Here is a 12,173-nt window from a genome sequence, read left to right on the forward strand (position 1 = left end):
GTGTGTATATGTATATATGTGTATATATTTTAAACTTGAATGAAACAGATCCTGAAGTTCTACTAGAGGCGTTAGAGCCAACAGAGTATCTGTGATCTGTTACAAGACACCTCCTGACAGGTTTGGGAGGTACTGCTGACTTTGGGCACGCCGCCCACTTGGTATGCCACTTTGATGAGGGCACGGGAAAGACAGGAAATTTCATCTGACTCGAGCCAAACACCATCAGTTACCTAAAAACCCAAGATTCGTGCTCATCTAATTTCCCCCCTTTGATCCTTAACGCCGGTCTCACAACAAAGACCTGCTGTTCTGTGGCAATAAAGGTTGAGAGCTCGTAGGAGTGCAGGGAAAGGAAACACGATTCCTCTCTTGTGCACCTGTCTGGGTTTTTTTCATTTTCTTCTTCTTTTAAGAAGGGCACCTTTGTCTTTTGTTTGTACTTTTTCCAACGCCCACGCAAGCACGATCAAGTGCCTCCGCCGCAGTATCCCATATGACAGGACAGGCCGAGTCCACGAGGCTGACTGACACCAAGCCGCGTGTGATTGGGAAGTTTTTGCGAATTACAATCAGAAAATCTGTGTTGAGCATTTGCATTTAGCCTCCTTTTATTCTGATAACCCAACATAAAATCCAGCAAGATCAATTTCTTTCTAAGTCAAACTGAGAGAACTTTACATAGCAAACAGCGTCATGAAGACTAATGGACACAGAAGACGAGTCAGGGAGAAAGTTGACTGGAGGGTTAAAGTGCGGCTAGGTTAGGGGTTAGCATTGAACGTCCCGTGGAGCACTGTTCAACGCCAAGAGGACCCTGGTAACTATGGAGGAGCTGCAGAAATCCACTACTCAGGTGGAGGTATGTGCTCAGAGGTCAAGTATTATTCGTGTGCCTCATAAATCTGGGCTTTATGGGAGTGTGGCAATAAGGAAGTCATTATTAAAGGAAAGTCTTAAAAAGTCCCGTATCCAGACTGAGACACCGAGATGTATGTAACTAAAATAAGGTCATCTGGTCTCAAAGAAATCAACATTAGAGGTGGGAAGACTGTTCCAAATTATCAATACCAAGTTGGTAATCAGTATCGGAAAGAAACTGTTGTGGTAAGTTTGATACTTTAGACTCCGATTCCATTTTGAAATTTTACTAAATCAAACAAAGATTTTGTTTTAATATAATACAATACAATATTTTGTGCATACCTATAAACTTTGTCCAAATTCTGTGCTAAGTTTCAACAAAATGATTCAAAGGGAAGACCCACATAAAAACCTAGAGGTCAGAGGTTTGATGATTTATTGAACTTGAGCACAAGTATTGGTATCAGTATCTGTGATATTGGCCCTGTCTTTACTAGGTATCGGAAACCAAAATATATTATATTGCACATAATGAAAATGTAATTTTGTGGCAGAAAAGTAAGACTGCATATCACTGTTGCCATGGTGAAACACGGAGGTGGCTAAATCATGATGTGGGGAGGTTTCAGTATTTTTAAAGGAGATGTGTGGAAGGTGATGCTCTGGTCAGATGAAACAAAAACAGAACTTTAAGTCAGTCTCCTGCTGGACATTTCCAAGATCCCGCATCTCCTTACTCCGTTATCTCAGGGAATTCTCCGCCACTCAGACGGACTATTATGATTCCATGCTTTTTTTTTTTTTTTTTTTTGTCAGTATCCATGGGAGTGCAGATAAACAGAGAAAAACAACAGTTCCTGGCAGCGTTGAGCCTCCTCTTTGCCGCCTCCCCTATAAAAACTCCATTCTGTGTGCAGCTGCCCTGGCTCTGATGCTCTGCTCTGCGCGGCGCGGCGTGGCTCCGGTCCGGGGGTTTGCTCTGAGCTGCGGTTGGAGGTTCGCCACAGTCCCAGTGACATTTTGGCTCTGAACAACAGCTCACGGTCCCGGCTGGGGGAGTGTTTACGGGAACACTCGTGAGGTGGCACCGTGCCCACCCCGGCCCAATGCTAGTGAAAAACAAAGATAGGGAAGAGAAGGCAGCTTGATTAATATGCGGTATTGTGTTTTCCCCCTGGAATTATCTCTATTAATCAGCCTTTTCTAAAATGATTGATACAATGGAGTAGATTTATGATGTACGAGTTCAGCACATCACTTATCAAGTTATACTATGCGCATAAAAAAATCATTTAGAACTGTCCGCCGCCTTAGTCACATCTTGGTTAGTCATGTCTCTGTTTAGTCTGTTTAGATTTAGTTGTTCTCTCCTCTCCAGTTCAGAAATTCCTTTGTCTGACTTCTGCCTTTTTTTTTTTTTTTTTTTTTTTTACAGGAGGTATAAAACCTGCTGTAGGACATAGTCCTGCCTTTTAAATGTGTTTTTTTTTTGGGTAGTCTTTCGAGGGTTTCAGGAGGGAAGGAGCTGCTTGGCAAAACGAGTTTTAACAGTCAGGATCAGATGGATCGGTGCCAAAACCTGAGTGGTACCTGTTTTGGTTTCCTGGGTGAGATTGTGAAAGGCAAAGCCTCAGGGTGGAAGGAAGCTGTTTACCGTAAGATTAGGAAACGTCCATGTGTGAGTGTGTGTATGTGTGTGTGTGTGTGTGTGTGTGTGTGTGTGTGCGTGTGTGTGTGTGTGAACAAGCGCATATGTAACCGAGGGTGGAGTATATTCATGGATTTTTTTTTAACCACAGATTGAACATCTGCATGAAGGGAGAAGATAAGAAAGATAAACAACTGTGGAAAATGCTATCTACTTTCTCCTACATGTGTTTTATACATTTACCGTCCCTGAACCTTCTTACATCTTACTTTAGATATTTGCGTGTTTTATCAAGATTTTAGGGGAATCACTTGCATAACTGTGAAGTGGAGAAAAATGATATACACACCTGGTTTTCAAATACTTTTAAAAACAAGAAGATTGACAAATGAAGTGCAAATATGCATTCATCTCTTCTACAACAATACCTCTAAATCCACACCTTTTTACCACGAAGGCCAAAATTATAAATTGAAAGCACTCAGAGGGCCACAATAATTGATTTTTTTAAAAGTAACATTTCTAAATAAATGTATTGTCTTTTTTTTATTTTATCAGAAAACAAATGGATTAAAAATGTATTGTAGGATCAAATTTTCATCCATAGATGATTGTAGATCCAAACTATTATTTTTGCAGTTTTGTTGTTGTTTTTTTGTAGTTGGTTGTTTAGAGCAGCCTAGTAGTGATGAAGCATCTGATGTTGACCTGTTGGTATGAAAATCTGCTCAGGGCCCCAAAAAGCTTTGTGCCGGCCCTGCTGGAGGGACTCCAGTATTACAGCAGGTGACATTTATTAGAAGTGTGTGAAAAAAAATAAAGAACTGTACAGCTGATATATGGTTATTATTTTTATAACTCTAAAAATAGACCTACAGAATGGCAGTCTTCTGGTTGGAATCCCCTGTATTTCCTCTGCTGGATCCTCTGTTTTTACCACGAGGATTTTACAGTGAGCTGCTGTGAGGCTCAAGTTCTCCTCTCCTCCTCTGAAGCATCTCATTGTTCCTCTCCACCTCTGCACGGCTCTCTTTTTGCCAGATCAGGGGGCTCACGGCCTACTTGTCGTCTGCCTTTCCACAACTAACTGCCCTTTTCTGCTTCCTGCGACGGCTCCATCTGTGACTCAGAGCAGCTTGGAAACTGTAGGGAGTGCGCACTTGCACGCCTGGTGTGTGTGTGTGTGTGTGTGTGTGTGGCGAACCAGAGGTCAAAGCCTGAAGCCTCGGAGTCTTTCCCCCTGACCTTCACAACTCCATCTTCCGCCCACTCAGCAGAACCGGGTCGGGGTGGGGGTTGGGGGAGTTAGCACAGCCGGAGCTGTTGGGTGCGCAGGAGAGACTCGATCAGATGCGGTATGTTTGCGATGTGCCCTCCTGACAAAGCGGCTGACTCCTTGGTTTGGACATAATGGGACCTCTCATCCGTGGCGTTGCTGTTCTCCTTTGTGACTGTGGTCACTTCGTTGCAAGGTCTATTAATAGACGATACATCATCGTGAAATCATCACCATCATCTCCCTCGTCAACAGCACATGATGGTATGTTGATGTTTTCCTCCTTTCCGCCCTGTCAAGCCCACAATGCCGCAGTTAATCTGCATTTTAGCGTCTCACTAGCGGAGCTAGTTTTAAGCGCATTAAAAAGACGTAATGGTGTCCTGGAAAAGTGCTCTTATCACCCATTAACTAAACGCTCCCTTCTCTTTCATGGTGGTGGCCCCATCATGCTGTGGGGACGCTTTAAATTAAGAGTCAAGGAAGCCGGTCAAAAGACTTGAAACCTCATGACTGTTTGGATCAAAGCATATTTCAGTTAGCAGTGGGTATTTAACGTATCGTTTATCATTTATCGTGAAAAACCTTATCGTGATAAGAATTTTGATTTATCGTCTCGATAAATTTTAATTGATATCAATTTTTTTTTTAAAAGAAACTTACAGTATTATTGGAAATGTTATTTTTACAATTTTGTCCACTGTTTCACAAGAACGTCAAAAAGTATCAGTAAATTTAAAAATATGATTAAATGCAAATACTGTGTGAAGTTTAGCTTTTTATTCACATTTCTTTCAGTAAGTGGAGTCCTGAAGAGACCTGTTTGTTAATAGGAATGTTTTTCCAGGAACAGTATTTGTGTTTGTGGCACCATGAATGCTGTGCCATGCAGTCATAGCTATACAATACCTAAAAAAGAAGCAATAAATTGTTTTTTTTTTCTTCACAATTTTTATTGCTATCACAATAATACTGTAATATATCCATGACATTCTACGTTCATAACACCCCCCACTCCTAATTTTAGTGTTACAATGCTCCAAAATGCAGTCCTAAGGTTGACAAAAGACTGAAAATAAGGAAAGAGGGAAGTTTGGAAATATAAATACTTATTCATTTTTCAAATGACTTGTTCCAATATCATTTGGAATATATGGGATGCCATTTATAAAGTTGCACAGTAAAAAATGAACAGCAATACTTTTGGTTTATTTAGTCAATCAGAGGAAAGAAATGCAGAAGTTTATTTTTCAGTCATTTTCACCATGTTAATCATTCATTCATAAATGTCAGAGTTCATAACTAAATATTTAATTCATAAATATTTGAAAACTAAATATTTAGATTATAAGCTCAATATTTAGTTTATAAATGTTCAGTTGGAAATTAAGTATGCAGTTAAGAAGCTTTTCCGTCTGCAAACTAAATACTTAGTGTCAGTCTGAAATAAATAATTGGCTTTAAAACTAAACACTTAGTTTACAAACTAATTAAGCTCTAAATTCAATATTTATTTTACAAACTAAATACTTAGTTTCAGACTAGATATTTAATTTCCAAATTAAATATTTAGCTTGCCGACTAAATATTTAAGTTGCTAGTTAAACATTTAGTTTGCAACTAAATAGTTATCTAATATGCAAATTAGCTTGCTGATAAGGGGAAGTGGAATATCAAAATAAAAGCTGGTTTTTGAGGACCTGTATATAATTTGACATCTAGCTACAAATGTTTGCCATTCGGTCAGACAATGTAGAGTTGAGACAAAACTTCAGCTTTTGATGTTCATTTTTAGCATTTGACGACATGCCGGGATTTAACTGCTCCTAATCTTTCATCTGACTGCACAGATTTTATGTTCGGGAAAACCTGGACTTAGAAACCCCGTCCAACAGACAGAGAGGGATTCTTCATGTAAAAACTCTGCACTCAGATGATATCTCAACTTTTTTCCACTCCAGTTATTAATTCTCGTTTTGTAGCTGCTCTGCAGAATGAGTAAGCACCTTCCAAGAAATGCTATCTTCGTTCATCTTCTGCGTCAATTTATTTTTGGTGTTTGAGCATAGAGGACACTGTTAATATGTGGAGCATTGTTGGAGGAGCTTTCCTAAAAAAAAAAAAATGACTGTGAACAGAACATACCAAGTCGCACATGTATCATCTTTGGAAGCGCTCCAATGTTTGCATGGGGCTTTAGCGCAAGCGTCATAGTTGTGTTTAACAGTAGTAGGTAGAAGAAAGGAGAGTTCATTTCCTCAGTCTGACTTTACAGTGCCTTGATGTGTTCTTACCGTTTGATGTCTCTGATGCGTTGCCTTGTTGCAACCACAAACCTCAATGTTGTTTTTTTGGGGAATTTTGTGAAATAGATGCATAGCAGTGCATGATTGTAAAAAGGAGAAACATGAATATTTTTCCACATTTTTTTTTTCATTTTTTTTTGTATAATATGAAATGCATTTGTATCATAGCCCACCATGTACTCCAAGCCATCACTCTACTACCACCATGTCTCACCATGTCTTTGTGTTTTTGGTAGACAGAAGGCCTTTGTGTTCTTTTGGGTCATCAGTGTTGTTTTGCCCTGCCACCTTCCCCATCGATGCCATGTTTGCCCAGTCTCTCTTTCCAATTGTTGGATCATGAACACCGATCTAAACTAGGGCAAGTGAGGCCGGCAGAGCTTCAGAAGTTGTTCCGGCTTCCTTTACGGCCTCCTTTTTGAGTCACCCATGTGCTCCTGGAGCTATTTTGTAGCCTCCTGAGAAGGTTTTCAGCTGTTTCGCGTTTCCTCCAATTGTGGATAATGGTTGTCACTGTGGTTTGTTGGAGTCACAAAGTCTTTGAAATGACTTTATTACCTTTTCCAGTCTGATATATGACAGTGACTGTCACTTTTCCCCATTTTGAGGTATTTTAGCCTTTGTCACGTTGTTGGTCCGATTCTATTTAAGTGGTTTTATTTGAACAGGACAGTGCATATAAATGAATGTACAACAGTACATTCGTAAAAAGACTGGATTTAGCCAAATGTTAATTTCCATCTGTTGCGCCATTAAACAAGCACAAGCTAGAAAATGACATTAGTACTATTTCAAGAATAAAAATAAGAAATACAGTAGAAATAAATAAAACCTACATCTGTCATAAAAATAGTAACTGGAACACAAGGTTTCTAAAAAAAGGTAGCTAAGGTTCAATGATGATTACTTACCAACCATGCTTTGAGTTGACCTTTGGAACCCTCCCTTAGTCTGAAGAGTTGGGCTCTTTTGGCCCCACAAACTTTTTATTTCATTTGCGGTCCAAGGGGAGGGGATTGCACTGCTCCCGTGTGAGCTTTTCTGAGTTTTTTGTGTGTGTGGTTTCGGGAACTGACGGTCTGACGGTACACCCCTCCACTTGTCAGCTGTCTGGCCATAACATCTGCAGTCACGCTAACACTGCAGGAGGTTAAGGAGCTCTTTCTAATGGTAGAACATCGTTTAATTGATAAAACATTCAGCGAAAAGGAAGATTTTCTAAAGAGCCTGGAGTCAGGACTGTGAGGTTCTGTTGAAGTGGTTTCTTAATTCTACAGTTTTGGTAAGTAATCAGGCCTGGGTGTGGACCGTGTAATTGAGCCAAAAATTGAGATTCAACAAGGACAGCAATTATATTTTCACACAGGACTAGGTGTGGGCATGGACAGCTATTATTCCTTCACAATTGAAGTCATTATTTGAAAACCATCTTCGTCTGGCCCTTTGTTCTTTTAAGATCTGGAACATTTGAGTGTGGTAACAAAGCAAAAACTGTACCAAGGCAGAGGCACTGTAAATGTGACTGGATGCCTGTAAGAATTACTCCACAGGCAAAGGAGGATGAAAAGAGATGAAGCTGATGGCACACGTGGAGATAGTTGGAGGGAAAATGACTGTGAAAGAGTTCCAAACCTGTTCTGTTCGCCATATCTCGCTGAAACGTTTGAACTCTCCGGTCTTTGCCAGATGTCTCAACAGAAACTCGGATGAATCCTGGCAATCAAACCTGCGCTACTAGCAAGGCAACATGTCAGGCAAGCAGTGAGGTTTCTCCTCAAACTCATAGCTAAACATTGACTGAAAATGATATGCAGAATGTCACAGCCTCCAAACCTGAGGGATGTTAAAACCTTACGGGCCTCATCTACTTGCATGTTTCACCAAAAGGCCTCTGAGATTTCCTTGACCAGCTCCTGCCCCTTACTATTGGTTCGGTGAACCTGAAGCAGCCTGCAGGACTTCTGAGTCATGTTCCTGACTTTGGGGCAATCTGGACGCCTTCTAGTCAATCAAAAGTAGGGTTCATTGATTTGAGGCTCAGAGGTCAACTCCATTTTTGATACTTTTGCATTGTTCTGCCCCCCTATTTTGCCTCTTCTTTAGTTTATAGCAGATAGTTTACAACCACGGCAATGACAGTAGAATGAGTTCTTGATGTTAAAAGACAGAGCGCCTGTAGTGCAGGAAGACATTTACTGTAAGAGAAACGCGGGGTTGCGGGTGCATCTATGTGTCTCTGGAGATTTAGGACTGCTGACATTTTCTCTTTAGAGTCTTGAAGTGGCGCTGCTCAAAATCCTCCTCTACCAACAAAGTCTCCGGCACATTTTGAACTCGATGAGCTCGCCTTCTTGCCAGACTGCATCAGATCGTTTCTTCGAGTGGGTCTCCTCAGCTGCGGTTTGGCTCAGTCAGACAGCTGCAGCCGCCCGGCTCAGAAGTGCGTGTTTGCCTTTGCCTCTTCATCTGCCACATGGTCCAAACATTTTTGGCTTTTTCTCAAAACAAAACAAAAAGTTAAAAAAAAAAAAAGCATCCCCGGAGTACAGCCAGGGCGGCCTCCGAAGAGCTCATGATCTGTTTCAATTTTGTTGTATATAAATCATCAACCCAAGCAGGAGTTCTCTTTTACTGGTTTTATTTAAGTGCCAGAATACTGGAAAACAGCTGCTGTCATTTTTATCATAAAAAAAGTCTGTGTGGGAATAATCATGTTTGCTTTCCACATTCGCCTGTCAGCGTTTGTTTCTAGTCTGTGTTGAGTCTCATCCTGGGTGTCTGCTCCGCTTCCTGGTGTCCCTCCATTGTCTGAAACCAAATAAAAACAGAGGAAATGTTTAGGATCCAGACACCAAGACGTCATAGCTGCGCTGAAGTCAGACCAGGGAATCCCTTCTGTGGGGATAAAGGTGGGGCCAAGGAGCGTTGTTAGACACAAAGCCAAAGTCAGACGCAAGACTGTGTATATAAGTCCAGACTGAAGCTTCCATTTATTTAAAGAATGGCCGGCCTGAGTTCAACGGTGTTTTCACAGCTGATAGTAGACTGGTTTTGATTAGGGACCAAAGCTGCAACATTTGTTACATCTTCAGCTGTTGTGGTTCACTTTCACACTGCACGGTCAAACAGTCCAAACTATTTGAAAAACTTGTTCTCCTCCTCGCCTGTGGTGGCGCTGCACCAAGGACCACTCAAGGGAAAGACACAAAAACCTCAGAAGAAGACATGAGAACATCTTCCTTCTTGGCTTCTTCACAAAATGTAAATAAAAATGGAGTAGCATCAGACTTTAGTGGTTGGAAGATTTCACTTTTGTCCTTATTAAAGAGAACAAGCCATTTCTTCAGCTAAAACTAAACTTGCCCTTTTATTTTTACTTGTATTTACCCAGAATGCCCTGTGCTATGTTTTGATTCCTGCTTTTGGAGCGGTCTCTGGTGATCTTAGTGTTCACATACACATTCAATCTGTGCCAGAGTTCATTTCAACCAAACTGAGATTTTAGTCCGACTAGAGTTCACCTTTATGGTCCGCATCAGAGTTTGATTACGCGTTCACACCTCCCCAAACGAACTGGACTTTCTAGACAAATTGGAGTTTGACTGAAGCGGATTAAACAATGTCAGTCCCAAAATATATATCTGTTTCTTTCTTTACTCTTTGTCATAAGTATTTTCATTGCTCTGTGGCCTTTAGCATTCTGGGCTACGTAATTTGTGTTGTGCTGTGAGACTGTCCAACTGGCTAGATATTATATTAGCTGGAAAAATGCATATTATTAACAAATGAAATCTATCAGCCAACAGATAGTGCCATCCAAACAGTATGAATTCTGCACCCATTGATATTGCGATGACTATATATTTGTGATATATAGTGCAGCCATTTGTCGTATTATGCTGAAGACACGAGGAGGCTAATTTTGCAACAGGTTTACATCCAGGATTACACCTGTTGAACTGAACAGTTTTGAACTGTGGACCTCCACTGTCTACCGGATGATTACCGACTGGTAGACTCTTGTCCTCTTGAGTTTCTTGTTGAGAACTACTTGTAATTTTTATGAAAGTTTCATCTTTACGTACCTTGACTCAAGCCCATTTCGGCTCCCGGCTCTAGACCCGTCTTCACAAACCTCTCAACTAAACGAACTTCCCTCCAGCCGGCCTGATCTCACCTCAAACCACCTCTGGAACCCGATCCACGTTCCCCCGGCTCCACATCAGAACCTGACCTACTTCTCAAATTGTGTCACAGTGCCTCAAACCACAGTTAGTGGTCTCCCTGTGTCGAGATCAGTTTCTATTTCACTGTTCAACCTCAAACCCCAAATAACTTCTCCTCCTTTGGACGTTCAGGTATCCACTCGCTGGAAACTAAACAGAACCTCATCAGTAAAAGATTTCTGTAAATATTGTAAATAAACTTGTTGCTTTTACCAGCCGGCCCACATTCTTCATGTGGGCCAGGAAACTACCTCCCATCATGACCGATCCATCCCCAAAGTGTGATGCTACGACCACCATGTCTTCTGGGAATACAAGCATTTACTTTACAAGCCTGGCCTCATCAAAGCACTCCAAGTGCATAAAAATGCTACACTGAACAATTTTTATGAAAAATAAACAACTTTTAAAAATTTTAGGTCCTCTTTACTGCAGCATATTTTTGTAAAACAATATTCCCATTTAGAGTTGAAGTGGACATTAGCTAATGGGAGTGTGACGACTAGCATCAGAAGCTATGGACTGAATGTGTCTCCTTTCCCATCTCCAGCCTGCCCAGTGTGATGACAGCTGCTGTAGTTTTGACAAACAGATTGATTCTGTTGTCAGATTAAGTTTATTCCAGCTTCGTCTCCTGGCTAAAGTGTTTTATCAGTCGCTGTAACATCAGTTTAAGATCTAATTGTGGCAGTGCCACAATCTCTTTTGCTTTCCTTCAGCTAGTTGGAAATCCTGCAGCTGTTGTTTTGACAGACACGTCTGCATCATCCTGGTGCTTTTATGTCTCCACAGGCTTCCAGTTCATTTAGGATTCAGTTTAATATCCGAATGCTGGTTTTTAATGCCATAAACAGTCTTTCTCCATGTTATTTCTCAAAAATTGTGACGTTTTGTATGAGACTGAAGTCTTCAGATCAACACCTCATAGAAGTACGAATTCTTTGCCAGTGAAATTGACTTTTAATACTTGATACTATAAGCACTGTGACACTCTAACACTTGTACCCTCGTTTTATGTGATGGTTACATTGGAAACATGTTCTCCCATGTTTTTTAATATACATATTTCTACTTTTATGTGCAGTATTATTTTTTGTGGTGTTTTTATTTTTTCTGTTTCATTTTTGCTCTGGTTTTGTTTTGGATCCTATTGGCTACTAATGATTTCCAAGTTTGGACACGCACAATGTTACATTTTTTTTAAATGTTCCACGTTTAGACATAGAGACGATCATTGTGACTGGAAATTTTTGTTATCACGTTTTATCTACGGTTAAACTCTAACCGTCAATCGTTACAAACCCCATAAAACAACAATACAGTTAGGACTGTTATTTGTGACATCATTTCTCCATTTTTGGTTACACAAGACTATTTGTTAGAAAATATTAAAAGCATTTATTGCACCCTGTCCAGTAGCACAATTGGACAGAAGTCACCTTTTTTAAGGTTTGTAGGGTCGTATCTGAGTTTGTGGCGCTTCTACTGTTTGAACATTGACATACAGTCATAGCCGTACATCACATTCAAATTATTATAGTTATTGTTTTTGCAATGAGTATCACAAAATATAGTGATATTGAAATATTTAACATATTGTTTATATATGCTGGTATGGTAACGCCTGTGTGGTGTGAACATGATTATTGAAACTGAAACCCAGGCACACTTGAAATATACAACAGAAAGGTTATTGTAGAGGCCCTCAAACAACCTGAAAAGTAAGCTAATCCATTAGAAAACATGTTAAATGTTTGAGTTTGTGTCTCACTCATGCTGAGATAAAATATATATATACAGGTGCTGGTCATAAAATTAGAATATTGTGATAAAGTTCATTATTTTCCATAATG

The 12,173-nt window shown here is 40.3% G+C and overlaps 1 long non-coding RNA gene across 2 annotated transcripts in view; it reads right to left on the reverse strand.

Annotated features, from left to right (window-relative positions):
- Nucleotides 1–8,715: 8,715 nt before the first annotated feature.
- LOC103143701 (uncharacterized) overlaps nucleotides 8,716–12,173 on the reverse strand; it is a 4,202-nt gene continuing 744 nt past the window's right edge. For both annotated transcript variants that reach the window (XR_001663098.1, XR_476824.2), the window contains exon 3: nucleotides 8,716–8,902. This is a non-coding gene — a long non-coding RNA (uncharacterized LOC103143701). The remainder of the gene's footprint in view (nucleotides 8,903–12,173) is intronic.

Source organism: Poecilia formosa, unplaced genomic scaffold (assembly GCF_000485575.1).
Source record: "Poecilia formosa unplaced genomic scaffold, Poecilia_formosa-5.1.2 Scaffold114, whole genome shotgun sequence".
NCBI lineage: Eukaryota > Metazoa > Chordata > Actinopteri > Cyprinodontiformes > Poeciliidae > Poecilia > Poecilia formosa.